Genomic DNA, 16931 nt, shown 5'->3' on the forward strand with positions numbered 1-16931 from the left:
TGCTTTCCTGCAAGGGGGAAAGGGTAAACTAGGTATCAAAGAGAGCAACCGAAAAAGGAAGGTATATCTAACAGGCTGCGCAGAGGTGCCCCCAGTGTATCGGAAGTAGGCGGTGGAATTTGCTGGTTGCCTCTCAAGTAAATCACGCTATAACATCTTCCGCTGTGTGCAGTTTTCCTTTAGGTTTAGAGCGCCTTTCAAGACTATTGGAAGATGGGTGAAAAGCTTTTTAAGTAAAATCTACTGAATGAATAGCCAACGTTCTTCGACGGGGCCATTATACCTGTTGAACGGAGAGCATGGGTGCTAGTGTTGGCTGGAGAAGTTGTCCTCCTGATGATAAATGTGACCAACCAACTAAAAGATGCTGAATAGTGTCCTCAGTGGCTGAAGATTCATAACCATCACTTGCGGCCATTTTGATCAAATAGAAGGCTACATTTGTGAATGCCGCGCATAACCGAAGACGGACCTTAAGAGTTGCATCATTCTGAGACAGAGTTCGTTAAAGTGGACGTTAAAGCGGTCTGAAAGTCTCCGAAACTTTAAATTTCGATGAATTGTTAGCGTAGACAACTTTGAATTTTTCGCCTCCAGGGAAGCAATGTCGTGAGGTTTAGCTTTATCAATTTCAGATTTTGAATTGTGTATGGCCGCGCTTTGTTAAGCGCCAAAGGACCGGCAACCTATGTGTTTATTTCCCGATAGCGCCACAACCACACAGCCACACAGAACCCCTGAACTACACTGTCACACCCTCCTTCGGTCGCACGCGCGTAAACTATACGGTTTTGCGGGAGGCGCTCACTTCTAAGGGACTTCCCGCTGGAATTTAGGCGGTTCTACAATGAAACATTCTCCTCACAACTGACCGTAAAGTAAAACATGTATCGCACATCTCTCCAAAATATACTGCGGTCAACTCATGAATATCAGTGTATGCATTCTCCTAATATGTTATGGCTTGACACTTTCTGGCTGATTTGGGTGGGTATCTTGGTCTCAAACGTAGAATGCAAACGCTTTGAAATGATGATTTGGTGAAACTTGTTTGACTTCTGGGCATTAAATGGGGAACAGTCATAAGGCGGCTTGTCTTGAAGCCGGCCCCAACCGGCGGTGTTCAAACTCTTCTTTTGTGTGGAGGCTGCCGGTAGTACCGACTTGTTAAAAAAGCAAAGCTAGCATTTGTAAAGAGTTTGGTAAGTGCCAAACTACCGCTGGAAGAACTGGCAGGAGGACTGACGAAAGTGGAAGCAGTTACGAACATTATGCTGCGTGCTCTTACCCCTTACTTTTGTTGAACTGGATATAAGTAAGCTTTCAAAGCTGGCTCAAGCTGATCGCCTCGTATGTCATGGTCTCAAGCTTGGGCCTAGCTAAAATACCAAGCCAAAAAAAGGCCCAAATGCTTGTGTCTTCAGCGATTCCCCGTGGCACTATCGGTATAGAGAACGTCCTGCAGAAACGTTCTGAAGAAGGTCGACAATGGCTTTTTGAAGGTTCGACCCACACACTCAAATTATTTCCGCGAACATTGCATTGGGTTTGTTTATTTGTGTTTTGCTTTTGCCCCCCGGCTGCCCCGGCTTGTGTTATCGCTTTTGCCTCTGTGCCGAGGGAGGCAGGTGTTCTCTTATTTCTTTCTGTGCCGCATGTGTTATCTCTTCTGATAGGGAGAGCGTTCCCAACGAATGTAAAAAGCCGAGAATAATATCCGTTGGTCTACAGTGTTCTGGATACAATTCTGTTATTCCAGAAACCTTCGCGCCGGGTGATAAATTCCCGCTGAGCAGATGCCGCGGCACTCTAATCGCCGACACAAGTCTACGCACGTCACATTGTTGAATGCTGTTTCGCCGCCTGTGTATTCTTTGAGTTGTTAGGGGAGCACAAGTTCGCTCCAATAAACTTCTCTTTTTCTTCAAGACAGCTGCGTCGTCTTTGGCTACGTGACATCGGGTGAAGGTGCGGGGTACGCATCCTTTATGCTACCAACAACCTCTGGAATCCACCAAGCCAGTTCAACTAGAGCCAGCCGCCGACTGCATGGCCTCCCGCCTGAGTTTGAACTACTGCCAGATAAATTGAATGCGGAAGACGTCATGAGCGGTGCCATGAACAACGCAACCCCGGGAACCACCATCATTCAATGTGTCACCTACGGAAGATCCTGAGTAATGGCTGGAGCATCTTGAGAGAGTCCGAACGTTTAACCGGTGGGATGACGACGAAACACTCAGGCAACTCTATTTATACCTTGAATACTCCGCACCCATTTGGTTTGAGAACCACGAACGTACGCTTACAACTTGGGAGTAATTCAAGACCGAGCTCTTGAAAACTTTCACGACCCTGGTACGCAAGGACCGGGCCGAGCAGCTGCTGCAGACACGCACGCAGCATCCCAATGAAAGCGTGCTCCTGTTCGTTAAGGAGATGAAGCGACTTTTTCGCCGTGCGGACACAGAAATGACTGAAGAAAAGATAATAAGGTTGCTGATGCGACGGGTTAAGCAACAGCTCTTCGCATGCCTTGTCCGCAACCCCGCGAGGACTGTTTCCGAATTTGCGTCTGAGGCGGCCCCATTGGAGAAGACGCTTGAAATACGAACGAGGCAGTACGACCGCACAATCAATGCGCTGGATTCGGATATGATTGGTGCTGGCGCTATTAACTCCGACTCACTACGGGAGACCATCCGTGCAGTGGTGAGGGGGGAGCTGCGGAAACTTTTCCAGACGACGACGCCGCAACCTCAAGTCGCTTCCGTGACTGACGTGATCCGGGAAGAAGTACGCCAGGCTTTGGGAACTTCTATGCCGTCCGAAGCACCCCGCGAGCCAGAGGCTATGACCTACTCCGCGGCTGTTCGTCGACCCCACCCTGTTTTAATACGTCGTCAAGAGGCACCGCCGTACCGCCGCCCAAGTTCGCCGCCCGACACCCTGTAACCCGAAACCAGGCGCCAAGGAAGACCGAGGTGTGGCGATCGCCCGGTAATCACCCGCTGTGTTCCCACTGTGGAGATGCCAACCCCATCTATCGCCACTGCCCTTATCAGAGGCTAGAGTTGAGAGGATTCTTCGTCGACGCACCTCGCCCTCTCCCTCGCCAACGACCACCAGAAGTCGACGAGTATACCTCTCAAACAAGCCATGGCTCAGCCTGTTTCAACCGCTCGCCATGGCCCTACCCGTAGCAATCGCCGAATCGCCGTAGCAATGCTGACTTCGCCCGTGGAAGGTCCCGCACCCTACGCGGGGAAAAATACAAGCAGCAAATTCTGGAGGTAAAGTTGCTCTACGGCGAAAAACCGGAAACCCTCCAACGACGCGTGTACGCGCCGAATAAAATAATTCACGACATGCCATCATCATGACGACCCTACGTAACCCTGACGAGACTCCCGAACAGGACGACAGCTACACGGCGCGAAGCGTACCCGACATGGCTGAGACTGCCACTGAAAAGGTGACGACGACGCACAGTGCCCGACCGTCAACACGCACAAGCCGAAATGTGACGCCCCGACGCACCCGGAATGCCCGGAACTCGAGGAAGGCGGCATCCAATGTCAAGGTGTCCTTTGACGGCTTTCAAGTAGTCGTTCTCGCAGACACAGGAACCGACTACTCAATAATGAGCGGACCATTTGTGTTTAAGCTGAAGAAAGTTATGACCAGATGCGACGGTCCGCACATACGCACAGCAGGAGGCCACCTCGTTACGCCAAGTGGAACGTGCACATCCCGCGTCACCATAGATGGCACGACGCGGGATGTGCCGCCCATTACTGCCGCGTTCGTTATTTTGCCAAACTTCTCGCACGACGTAACTCTCGGAATAGACTTTTTGACAGACAACGGTGGAATAATTGATCTAAAGGCCAAGTCCGTAACTTCTTCCTCCCATCATTCCATGACGCCGGAACCCAACCCCGAATACCGTGCTGCTGTTAGAATCGCCGATGATCAATCATGTCACCCTGCCAAACCGCGCAAGCTTGATGATCACCGTCTACTGTGAAGGTGTTGTTCCTGCCGGCGACGCTATTGTAGAGAGTGACCAAAGGTAGCTCCCCGGGCGGGATGTCTCCGTCGCAAGAGGAATTCCGTGCTTTAAGCAACGCCAATCTCAAGTTTTGGTCACCAATTTCAACGAAGAATACCGGCTTTTAAACACGGAAGCTTCAATTGCGTCCCTCGAAGAAACGCAAGAAACAAGTGACCTGATAGCAGTCGCCGACTTTGAACGCGCACCCCAAGAAACCTTCAAGCTTCAACATCTTTTCGACGTGAATCTGGCACTACCGCAAGAAGAAACAAACTACTTATTTCCTTTCCTTCATCACTACAGCGAGTGTTTTTCGCCGAACTCAAAGTTACGTCAGACACCTCTGACGAAGCACCGGATAATAACCGAAGATGGAGCCCGACCTCCCCGGTGGTCACCATACCGCGTCTCTTCACACGAGCGCGAAGCTATCCGGACTCAAATTTACGACATGCTCTCCGACGACATAATACCGCCATTGAAAAGTCCGTGGGCAGTGCCGGTCGTACTCGTAGAGAAAAAAGGGGGCACTTTAAGGTTGTGCGTTGACTACCAGAGACTGAACAAAATCACCAAAAAAGACCTGTACCCCCTGCCACGAATCGACGACGCCCTCGACCACCTCTGCCACGCAAAGTGCTTCTCATCGATGGATCTGAAGACCGGCTACTGTCAAATTGACGTGGACGAGAGGGACCGAGAAAAGACCGCATTTATAACCCCAGACGGTCTATACGAGTTCAGGTTGATCCCGTTTGTGCTCTGCACGGCACCCGACGTTTCAGAGTCATGGACACTGTGATAGCTGGCCTCAAGAAGCACACCTGCCTCGTGTACCTTGACGATGTTGTGGTATTTGCCCGGACTTTCGATGAACACCTTGCAAGGTTGGAGTCTGTACTCGAGGGTATTCGCTCATCGGGTTAACGCTAAAGCCCGAAAATTCCTCTTCGCTTACGAGGAACCCATGTTTTTGGGACACGTCGTCAACGCCGCTGGAGTCCAGCCTGACCAGGCGAAAACATCAGCCATAGCGAACTTCCCAATACCGAAAGACAAGAACGGCGTGCGAAGATTTCTAGGACGATGCGCATACTACCGGCACATTGTGGCAAGCTTCGCACGCAATGCAGAGCCACTCACGCGCTTGAGGAAACATAGCACCCCTTCGCCTTGGAAGACGCCCAAGAAAAAGCATTCTGCGAGCTGCAACAACGCATTCAACACCCGCCCGTGCTCGCTCATTTTGACGAAAAAGACGAAACGGAAATGTACACGGATGCAAGCGATATAGGTTTGGGTGCCGTCCTCGTCCAAAAGCAAAGCGGTTGCGAAAAGGTAATCGCCTATGGAAGCTGTGGTCTGCCGAAGGAGGAGAAAAACTACTCTGCCCCCGAAAAAGTGTGGCTGGCTATCATATGGGCCATTTCAAAATTTCGTCCATACGTGTATGGTAGACCGTTCAAGGTTGTGACAGACCACCATCCGCTGTGTTAGCTCGCCAACTTGAAGGACCCCTCTTGCCGTCTTGGGCGATGGAGCTTGCGCCTGCAAACGTTCGATGTTACAATATTCTGCAAATCCGGCAGAAAACACTCCGACGACGACTGCCTGTCCCGCTCCCCCGTCGACCCACCACCACAGGACTCCCATGAAGACAGAGCGTTCTTCGGAGTCGTGACAGAGAGTGACCTACCCACCCAGCAGCGTGCCGACCACGACCTGCGCGTCATGATCGACTACCTCGAAGGACGCAACATCACTGTGAATAGGACGTTCAAGCGGACCTTAGCAGCATTCACCCTCAAAAATACCGTCCTCGTGAAGCAAAATTTTGCTCCGGAACGAAAACGACTTATCTACTTGTCATCCCCGCAGACCTTCGTGACGTAATTTTGGAAGGAAGCCATGACGACCCGTCTTCCCGACACCTCGGAACAGCTCGCCCTATTACAAAAATCAAGGCCAAGTACTTCTGGCCCCGCCTTACATCCGGTGTCACCCACTACGTTCGAAGTTGCCATGACTGCGGGCGACAAAACCACCGCCGACAAGACCCGCCGGACAACTGCAACCGATCGCTGTCCCGTCGAGGCCGTTTCAACAGATTGGAATGGACCTTCTAGGCCCGTTCCCTACGTCACGATTACAGAACAAGTGGATTGTCATTGCGACAGACTAATGTACGCGCTACGCAGAGACCGCCGCTCTTCCGGGGGCCACTGCACAAGAAGTCGCCAAGTAATTCATAAACCAAATTGTGCTGCAACATTAAGCCCCTGAAGTCCTAATCACGGGCCGCGGAACGGCCTTCACTGTGGAGATTATGCCAGGAATCTTACGCTACAGCTACATGGATCACCGAAGAACTACGGCGTACCACCTCCAAACGAACGGACTAACGGAACGCCTGAAAAAGACAATCGCGGATATGCTATCTATGTACGTTGTCGTTGAACATAAGACTTGAGACGAAGTCCTACCGTATGTCACGTTTGCGTACAAAACGGCTATTCAGGAAACCACACAGATTACGCAGTTCGAGCTTGTCGACGAAAGACAGATGATTACGATTCTTGACGCCATGCTTCCCAACGTGAAAGAAGACGACCTGAACGCCGACGTCCAAGGATACCGTCAGCGCGCGGAATAGGCCCGCCAGCTCGCTCGAGTTCGCACAAAGGACCAGCAGCTGGTGGATGCGAGACGCTACAACCTCCGACGCCGAGACGCCGCGTACCGCCCAGGGGATTGTGTGTGGGTTTGGGCTTCCACCCGACGACGCGGACTCAGTGATAAACTTCTACGACGGTATTTTGGACCCTACCGGATTCTACAACGTCTTGGCTGCCTTACCTACTAGGTGATCCCCGATGGTGATTCTGGAACATCACGCCCCCGCACGCTGCCGGAAGTCGCCCACGTGGTTCACTGAAAACCTTTCTACGCACGATGACGGACTTCTGTTTTTTATTTGTTCGGACTGTCACTTGTGTTAGCATCGGGTCAATGCACTGTTAGAGGGGGGTAATGCTACGAATTATGCATTGGGTTTATTTATTTGTGGTTTGCTTTTGCCACCCGGCTGCGGCGGCCTGTGTTATCGCTGTTGTCTCTGTGCCAAGGGAGGAACGTGTTCCGTTCTTTCTTTCTGTGCCGCATGTGTTATCTCTTCTGATAGGCAGAGCGTTCCGAACGAATGTGAACAGCCTAGAATAATCTTTGTTGATGTACAGTGTTCTGGATACAATTCGACTATTCCAGAAACCTTCGCGCCGAGTGATAAATTCCCACTTAGCAGATGCCGTGGCATTCTAGTCGCCGACACAAGTCTAGGCACGTCACTTTGTTGACCGCTGCTTTGCCGCCTGTGTATCCTTTGAGTTGTTATCGGAGCACAAGGTCGCTCCAATAAACTTGCCTTTTAGATCTAAAGCATCTCTTAGTTGACCTTCCGTCGTCCGGCATCCGCTCCTCTCCCCCTACACTATAAAAAAAGAAATAGCTAGCGGCGCCCGGTTTCGATCCCACGACTCTCTGGCAGCAACAGGAGGTACGTGGCGCTCTTCCCACTGCGCTACAAAATAGGAACAGGAGCAAGTGCTACGAACGCGCCTGATGTCCTTGACTCATTCAAACTACGTCAAGAAGCTACTGATACAAAGAAAGCACTCGAAGCTGAACGTCAACGGAAACGACAAACTGAAATCTTTAGAGGAGGATGTTGAGTTTCCCGTGGGAAAGCTGTGGCGTGAAGCGCCACGCGCCGTGCAGTTCAAACAGAGCAGAGGACGGAGAGGGCAGACAGCGGGGTAGGAGCGTGAGCACACAATAAAAAAAGACGAGAATCAGGAGGTGTTTGATGAGGTAACGCCGGTGTCGGTCTCTTCGCTGTTTCTACATTTCTCTACATTTCTCTGGCGCTACATGGGGGTTCACACTACGTTCCCATTCGTGCTCCGATAAATGAAACAACATAACGGCAACACAATGGAACATACACAGAACCCCTATGATGCTTCGCATCCTCCTCATGGTTCCCGACGGGAAGATGGTGTAATTTTTTTCTTCAAGACAGCTGCGTCGTCTTTTGCTACGTAATTATATGTAGATCGAATTTCAGTTGGGTAAAGTCTGTGTTACCCAAGCTTGTGTAAGCCCGTCATGCCGCTTGTATTACAAGAATGATTGTACCGACTGGTGCATTTATAGACTTCATTAAAACAAGCTGTTGGGCAAGTTTGTGCATTATGATGAAAACTTCGGGTGCCACTGAGACAACAGCACACGGAAGAACGATGGGACAGGCAATCATTGAGAGCTCGTCCCGTCACTCTTCCGCGCATCTTTGGCAGAATCGTGCCTAATTTTTGAGCTTTTGCTGGCCTTTTGTATTTTAGCTGATTTCCACATATGGTGGTATGTTTTTTTGTGACAAGCACCCCGTCCCTTTTTTAACTTCGCCTATTACCCAACTGAATATGGCCTGCGAAGTTTAATAGGAGACGGGGTGCTTGTCACCAGGAAAAGATATTCCGCCATTTGTAGAAACCAAGTAAAACACAGGTCTACAAAGGATGAAAAACTACAGCGTGACTCAGATAAGGACAGCCGGAAGGACGATGGGACAAGCGCTCATTGAGTGCTTTTCCTATCATTCTTCCATGGGTCGTTGCCGGATTCACGCACGATTTTTTTTCTCATACTGCACGAACTTGTCACCAGCTTGTTTTAATGAAGTCTATAAATGCCCTGTTAGGTAGAATAATTCTTTTCTGATCAAGATTCATGATGGGCTTACATACTAAATCCAGGATCACACAATGACTTTACTCAACTGAAATTCGCTCCTACACATTGTCTCGTGGCCCGGAATTCGTATAATACTCGTTGCAGTTTACTCAACGGGAAATATGTAGGAAGTGCGGGGCGCTAATTTGCCATTGTTTTTATTGTGTATTGTTCTGACAAACTTGTGTTTGTCTTCTGCCTACTTGTGTTTTGCTTTTTTTCTCTGTGTATTTTTTGGTGCGCTTTGTTTTTTTCTTTTTGGGTGTGTCGCTTTTTTGTTTATTTGTTCTTTATACGTTTTATATAGGTCGCATGCAATAGCATCTCAGGTGTTCCGATTTCTGGTCAGTCCCCAACATGGGTATACGAAATTAAACGATGAACAACAGCAACCACAGATGGCTTCTGATGGAAAGCCTGCGACGCCCAGGGCTCTAATTTTTTCTTTCGGTGCTTTTGTTTTTGAGGGCACACAGTAGCTGTCAGCTAGCTCAGAAATGTCTGCCTTGCCGTCCACTGAAACCTTGCAGAGGTGGCTTACCTGCCGTGCTAAAACTGTTCGGATCAATTTGACTGCTACCTTGTTTTACTTCCCCTCTTTTCTTTTTCTCATTGCTGAATAACCGTATTATGTGATCACCTATTTTCTTTTTACTTGTTCGGTACAACGAATAAAAAAATTCTTCTTGGATAATCCCCCCAAGTATGCGTATTTTATATTGTGGAGGCTCAACGACCCGGCACGGATGACATCGTGGACCCTGAGGCGCCAGGCACTAAAAATCGTCATGTGTGTCCGGAATATGAAAACGACAAGAGATACAGCTAGATGTGGTGGAGATGCTGACCCACATCTCCCGTTTCCAGGGCACTTCACCCGCGACAAGCCGACCATAATTCGCGCAGTCCAGCATCGAGCGCGTCACCTGGGCGAAACGCAGTTAAATTATCTTTCGGTCGTTCGCATTGAATGATTGCCCGACAGTTGCGAGCGTTCAATAGGAAATTAGGTACCGCGTACGGCTGCACAGGTGGGCCCTTCACGTATCTGCACTGCTTCCCTTTGCCAACCCCAATTGCAGCTCTCTTCCTCCCCAGCGCAGCCAATGGTTGCATATTAAGGACAAAAATACCTGTCTCCTGAGCCCCACTCTTCTCCAATTCCTCGCATCACTTCCCTAAATACGCCGATTTCTCACAGTCTTTATAAACAAACACACTCTCCACTCCACGACCCTGAAATGTTGCAAAAGTGGTACGCCCCCGCATCAATGTATATATGCCCTCAACACCATATCAATACCAGATGGTACCCTTTATATCGTTACCTAATTCTCTCACTGCCTGTCACAAACTGCAGGCCAGGCCCTCCATTTTCCCTATCCGGGCGATCGACATGACGGCCTCCTGGACGGGGTTGGGCCATTTTGCGCCTGGCTGATGAATCCGGGGTCCCTTCTTCGGCTTTGTGCTCACGTTCTTTGTTTCGCCCTGCCAGCTCCGAGGACAATGCGAGCTGCCGCATTCCAGCTCGCAGGTGCGGAGGGTGACGTCATGATAGCTAGCTCCGACGCGCGCGTACGATCGTGGCAAGTTGCGGAGGGCCCCGAGAGGGGGAACAGAGGAACAATGGGGAAGACTTCGGAGTGGGTCTACGGGATGGCCGGCGGAGGTTATTTAAGCGGACACAAGTGGTCGCTTGAGGCAGTCGGCTGGAGATTCGTGAACGTGCTACGCGGGGAAGGGTCCGGGGGTGACGCGCTTTAGCGTAAGTACATCGGTAGGCTCGCGACGGAACGGTCCCCGCCTCGGCTCAACGCTCGAGTTCGCCCGCCGCCACGAGTCCCATGGCCGACCACCTTCTGCGCCCCGGAGCCCCGAAACACGTAAGCGGCTGCCCGGCAAGGTCGGCTCCACCTCGTCGTGACTTTCTGTCGGTGAACCGGCGTGTTCTTCTTGCCTCGTAGAGACTTTCTTTCACAACGCCCCTCCCTCCGTATTTTGTTTGTTGCCTCGGATTAAGATATCCGCATCCTTCCGGGTTTTTTTTCTAGCGTCACTTGTAGCTAACGAGCTGAGAGTTGGTCTTTTTTGGTGTCTTGTTTGTAGAAGTGTTGTTGGTGAGCGTAATGATTTTGAGGACATTTCGAGTGTCGTGTACAGCTTGCAGATCTGTTAGATGTTTCGTACAGTGAGTGCTGTTGTCGGGGGTTCACGATGTTTGTCCCATAGAGTGTTTCGCGTGTTGTAGTATTTTTTTTGTAGTTGCGTTACTGAGGTGTAACAAGTGTTTGCCTCTAGAGTGTTTCGCGTGTCCCGTGCGGCTGTCTGAATTATAAGTTCGAGGTCGAAGGTTAAGGCGTAGGCCACGGTGGATCGAGTGCCGTCATAGTGGCCACCCTGTGTATTTGGGTTTCTTTTGTTGTGTTACTACGTAGTTAGCGCTGAGCACTAGCCTCTCAGCGCGCGCGTGCCCTTAGTGGATGGCCGATTAGTGCCTGCACGCAGGAGGCCGATGGCAGTGTGAAGGTTTTAAGTGCGAATGCACTTCTTAAGCGAGCCTGAATCGTCCGCGCCGTCGTCCGCATAGCAACAGCTGCGGGTGCGCGCGCTCCTCGTCTTCCTCCTCGTCTTCCCTAGCAACGGGGGGAGATGGGTGCGCGCTACTCTCCTCCTCCTCTGTCCGCTCAGTGACTGCGGGTGTTGGGCGCTTCCTCTCCACTTCGGGCGGGAGAGCTCTCGCTCGCGTAGCGGGCGCTCCGCATTCCGACGCGTGAGGGCGCTCGTGTAGCCCTCGCCGTAACAGCGGGAGCTACTCTCCTCCTGCTCTCTCCGCTCAGTGACTCTGGGTGTTGGGCGCCTCCTCTCCACTCCAAGATCACGATATCCACCGTAATCGCGCAATCAACAACCGTGCATTCGCACTTACACACTCTCCCCCTCAAGGTAGTGCGAGGGAATTTTTTTCTTTCTCTTCTTGTGTCGGGCGTGGCCCGGTAGTCTTTTTGTTTGTGCAGTAAACCTATATAGTTCAAAACGTGGTTGAGCATCTCCGTTGTGAATTTATTCACCTCAACAATCTCGGCACACGTGAAAACTCACGGGCCGGCCACCCTGCTAAAATATAAATAACTGTTGTCTCGCACCCTTCTTTGGTTTTTGCTAGCGGACGCAATTATCCAGGGAAGGGGTTTGATACACTGCCTTAAAGCCACTGCATCTGAGCTCAACCACTCACCTGATCATACTCCGAATTGATACATCGCCGCAGATGCAATACGCCCTTACGAATAACCTCCCACACTATTTAAAGTCTGAATTCTGGCGACGTCCGTGACCTTAGACTCTGCAAAACTCTCCACAGGTACCGTTCTCACCCGATCAGTCTACAGTAGTGAGACTACTTTCACGCACACCCTGTGCTGCCGCTTTCGGCTGACCAATCTCTTTAGGAACACACATCCAGATCAGCGGTCTCTCAGCTACCCAGAAACTCGGCGTCTCACTATACACCAAGCTCAGGAACTGTATCCGGGAACCATGCCACTGCTCAAAAGCCGTTAATGCCACTTCTTTCTCCTCGAGGTAAAGATGGTGATAGTGTGCCGTGCTCGTCCTCTTCGTCTTTCTTTAACATCGTCCTTCCCGCTAAAAAAGTCCTTGCGCAGACATGCAGGGGATACGCGGAAAAACCAACACAAACCTAAATGATGGTCAGATGAGCATTCCTGTTGTGATCCTCTCATCCGGTCGATCCCAGCCCGTAAGCAACTTCTTTCTCTATCGTTGCCTTGAGGTATGTATCACTTGCTGGTCACGACTTCATCGAACGCAGTTAACCGAGGGACGACAAACCTCGGTTCATGGGTATCAGTTCAAAAGCGGGCCACCTTGAGGCGGGGTTCTTTGCGACACCGGGCTGCCTGGGTTTCCTCATCATTCGGTTTCTGTTTCCGTCCATTCGAGTGAACATGAATTCGTATCACTCTCCTTCACTACTATGCTGCCCCTCTACTATATGAAAAAGTCTGCAGTTACGGTCGCGCCTCAACTGGAGCAGTCATATGGAGTCCTCTAGTCACGTGCCTAAGCTTCTGTATTCTGCACAATTTGACCTCTCGTTTACGAAAGCATTATTTCAACCGAGTGGAGCCAGAAATGAATCTCCTGCTATTCATCCTGCAATTTTATCTCTCGGGTACTTAGAGGGACATAATTTGGCACAGCCCAACGCCTGAGCAAGTCATCCAGACACAGAAAATTCAGATTGTAGCAGCTATAAATAAACCGTCGTTAGGCTGTTCAACCGGATGTCTTATCTGAATTTCGGTGCCCTCCTTCTGCGAATCCTTTTCATCCTTTTTCGGCAGCCTGCTAGGACACACGTTTCTGACAGCAAGGTGTGTTGTTCTTTTGCAGGCGAGAAAAAACATCGTTTAGTCACATTATTCACATTCAGCGTTCGGTCTACCACGGTCTGTGCACTCAGTGGATAAAGGACAAAAGTTTGACATGTGTTCCAGGTTATAACAGTTGATACGTAGGATTCTCTTTGTTCTGTATTCACTCAACAGAATCGATATTGACAAATGGGTTTGTCGGTTTAAACGAAAAATAATCTCAGGCGAGTGTACTCGTTTGAAGAACCTGAAATGAAGACGGGAATTTGTTCCTTTTACAAATTAGACTAGCTTTTGTATGCCTCAAACACCGGCAAAGTAGGAGTTCCCTGTACGCTCATGACCATTTCAAAGACCAACATAAAAACTTCAGGGGTCATGCATGAGAGAAAATACTATAAGCAGTCTGGGGGAAGCCTTATCTTCGGTCGCTAAATGTTGATAGACTGCTTGAATTAAAATGTTTACTTTTATAGGAACTCTCGCTGAGGGTAAAATTTTTTGTAGAGTGAGCCAGCAAACGCTGACGAACTGAAAAACCTCAGCCATGAAAGACATGCAGCAGCGTCGGGTAGGGGACAAACATTTAATCATTTACCCATCAGTGTTGGTATTATGTATCCATATTTCCGTGAACCTTGCACTGGGTTTGTTTGTTTACGTTTTGTTTCTACCACTCAGGTGCGCTGGTCTGTGTTATCTGTGTGCCATGTGAAGCACTTGTTCCTTCTTTATTTTTATTCCGCATGTGTAATCTGCTTTGATAGGAAGAGCGTTTCGAAGAAACGTCAAAAGCCTACAATAATCTTCTTTGATCAACAGTGTTCTGGATGTAATTGGACGGTTCTAGAAAGGCTCGCGCCCAAAGATAAATTCCCGCAGAGCAGAAGCCTCGGTATTCTACTCGCTGGCGCTCACCTGGACACGTCACTTTCTCAACAGCTGCTTCGCCGCCTGTGTATTCTTTCAGTTGTTAGGGGCGTACAAGTTATCTCCAATTAACTTTTTTCCTTGAAGACAACTGCTTCGTCTTTGGCTTCGTGACAATACGGTAGAGCACGCCGAAGATCAGTCGTGTTGTCCGGTCAACCAACAGATTTCATGTTCTTTGCAGTCTGGGAAAACGCTAGATATTCCTATTACCAAACGATTTGTCTTCCTAAAAACGGTGGTACAATAATTTAAAGCGTGTATCACAAACTATCGTTTGAAGCAACTTGACTTGTTCCTCAAAGGATTACAAGGTTATCTCTCCGGCAGGTGATCTACAGTATGCTGCCATAATATAAAAACGCTGGCTTCACATAAATTTCACCTAATTACCTAATACACGGCTGTGATAGATGATGAAGAGGAGAGACCGTTTAATTGTGTTACCTGCAGTCCCTGAAGTGTCTTTGACGTTGTCACCTGCAATAGAGAATAAAGTCTCTTTTTTGCATAGCATCAGGTTGACAGATAGACAGGCACAGTTATTCAACCTTTTGCCATATTCTTCCGCTACTGGGGAATACGACAATATTATATTTGTATAATAGTAGTGCTTTTATTCTCGCCTATCAAACCAAGATACAATTGTGCCAATTCAGATGCAGCTAAATTACTTCTATATTTAAAGCGGTGCGAAACGAATGCCAGTGCGTACAAGCTGAAATGAATATTCAATAAATTATTGACCGCTTTTCCGGTGCGGCCTCTAATCAATCTTGTCTGGAGCAAGATGACGAATTTATTTCATCTATGTTCTTCGGCGTCGAAAATTTGCCGTTGAACAACAAACACAATTCAAACCGTTTTTTTGCGCTAGTCATTCCGGCTGACGTTCACAGACATTTTATGTACAAGGGGCCGTGCAGACAAAACACAAGTTTGTTTTATTACAGAGACTGCTTTGTTAAATTCCTACTTGCACCACTTTTAACGTAAACTTTGTTTTAATAAGCTACATAAATAAGAAAAAAGGTTAGCTGCTTTCCCACATAGAACCATATGACGCAATATGCATACCCGTGTGATCAGGGTAAGGCCGACAAAAGCAAACGCAAAGTAATGATAGCTTTTAAGCTTGCGGAATGAGACATTTCTTTTTAAGCGTAATGCATATTCATTGTATAGTTGTCAGGATGGCGGTGTAAAAAATTGAAGTTACAAAAGTAGACGTAAATATAGAGCTACCAGTGCGTACTGGTGTTGATACTGCGCGGACTTTGTTTCTTATAGCTGCTCAGCAGTGCCACGCGTTGACGTTGTCTCACGCAACACTGGCCGACTGGCGTAAGCGACATTTTCTTACGTGAGCCTGTTTGTCGAAGATCCTGCATGTTTCTCTGAACAATTACTACCTCCGTAACGCAAACAAGCCCGATAGAAATACGGTCGGAAACAAAGAAAATGCGGACAGGGGTGCGGAACAGTATGGCGGCGCTATCAAGGAGGACAGACGGCAAACAAGGTTCCGCAGTCCGCTGCAGACGGAACAATACAGTATTTCGGTTGAATACCCATACCTGTCACATCATGGCAGACATCATTAAACACAATATTTGTCCTAATAAACAAAATTTCACTTTATTTGAATAATTTCTCACTTAATAAACCGTCCATTGCTGCTGGAGAAGCACTGGGCTACTATAAAACACCAAATCTATCGAATAAAGCAAACCTATAATTTTTCTCTATGCCCCCTTCAAACACACCAGAACCTGGTGCGACCTAAACTCCGACTTCACACGATATTTCAAAAACCGAACGAAGCGCTACAATTATAATAAACCATTCTCTTTTGAATTGCTCCCGTCCGCTGCCACAAACGTCGTCGCAATGCATACAAGCAGGAACATACAATGTTTAAGCATTAGAAAAGTTTACTTAACAAAGACCTATTGAATTTATTCTACCATGGGAAATAAATAATTGCTTCGTCTTCATATTTAAAGTTCAGCTACCATTCCTTGCATTTATAAAACATTGATGTTCGTAACGGTTTTAGTGCTCAACTAGTATCACATGCCTTCTCATCATTCCAGGCATTGCGGAAGTCTACACATATACAATTCTCAACATTTATTCATCCCCAACATTTGCACAAAAAGACATTTTCAAAAGTTCAAATCAAGGGCACAAAAAAACCTCCAGAAGCGGTGACACTAACCGCCCATCAGGCCTTTTCATACTGCTCATGTTTTATGAGCCTTTACGCATTAGGGGGCATTTCTTCCCTCATTCATCTAAATTGTTATGCAGAACACGCATACAATAGCATTTTTTTTCCAGTGTAATTGTAATAGCGTTGGTCACAGCAGCAACAATGTCTCTGGATGGTTTGTATGCTTGTCTGCTTACAAGGTGACAGCCTGGCGTACTTGCGATGAATACATTTCTATAAATATCCACTTTTAGAACCCCCCCTCATGATATTGTACCGTTTCTAATTAACGCTTATCTAGCTTTATATATGTTAATTGTTCTTTTTTCCTACCCCTATTTTTTCACACTAATCAGTACTTAATCTACCATCATCAATTTCCACCAAATTGTTTTAAAATGTACTCAATAAACACTACTATCAAACGCATAATTGCTGTCATGTAGAATTTTGCATAGTTGCTGAAGACATGCAAAACACAAAATAAATTTTCATAATTAGGAGAAATGTTTTGAACGGGCTCAAAAATCACAAGCCC

This window comes from Haemaphysalis longicornis, unplaced genomic scaffold, assembly GCF_048455015.1.
Source record: "Haemaphysalis longicornis isolate Haplotype H1 unplaced genomic scaffold, Haemaphysalis longicornis Haplotype H1 scaffold_5, whole genome shotgun sequence".
NCBI lineage: Eukaryota > Metazoa > Arthropoda > Arachnida > Ixodida > Ixodidae > Haemaphysalis > Haemaphysalis longicornis.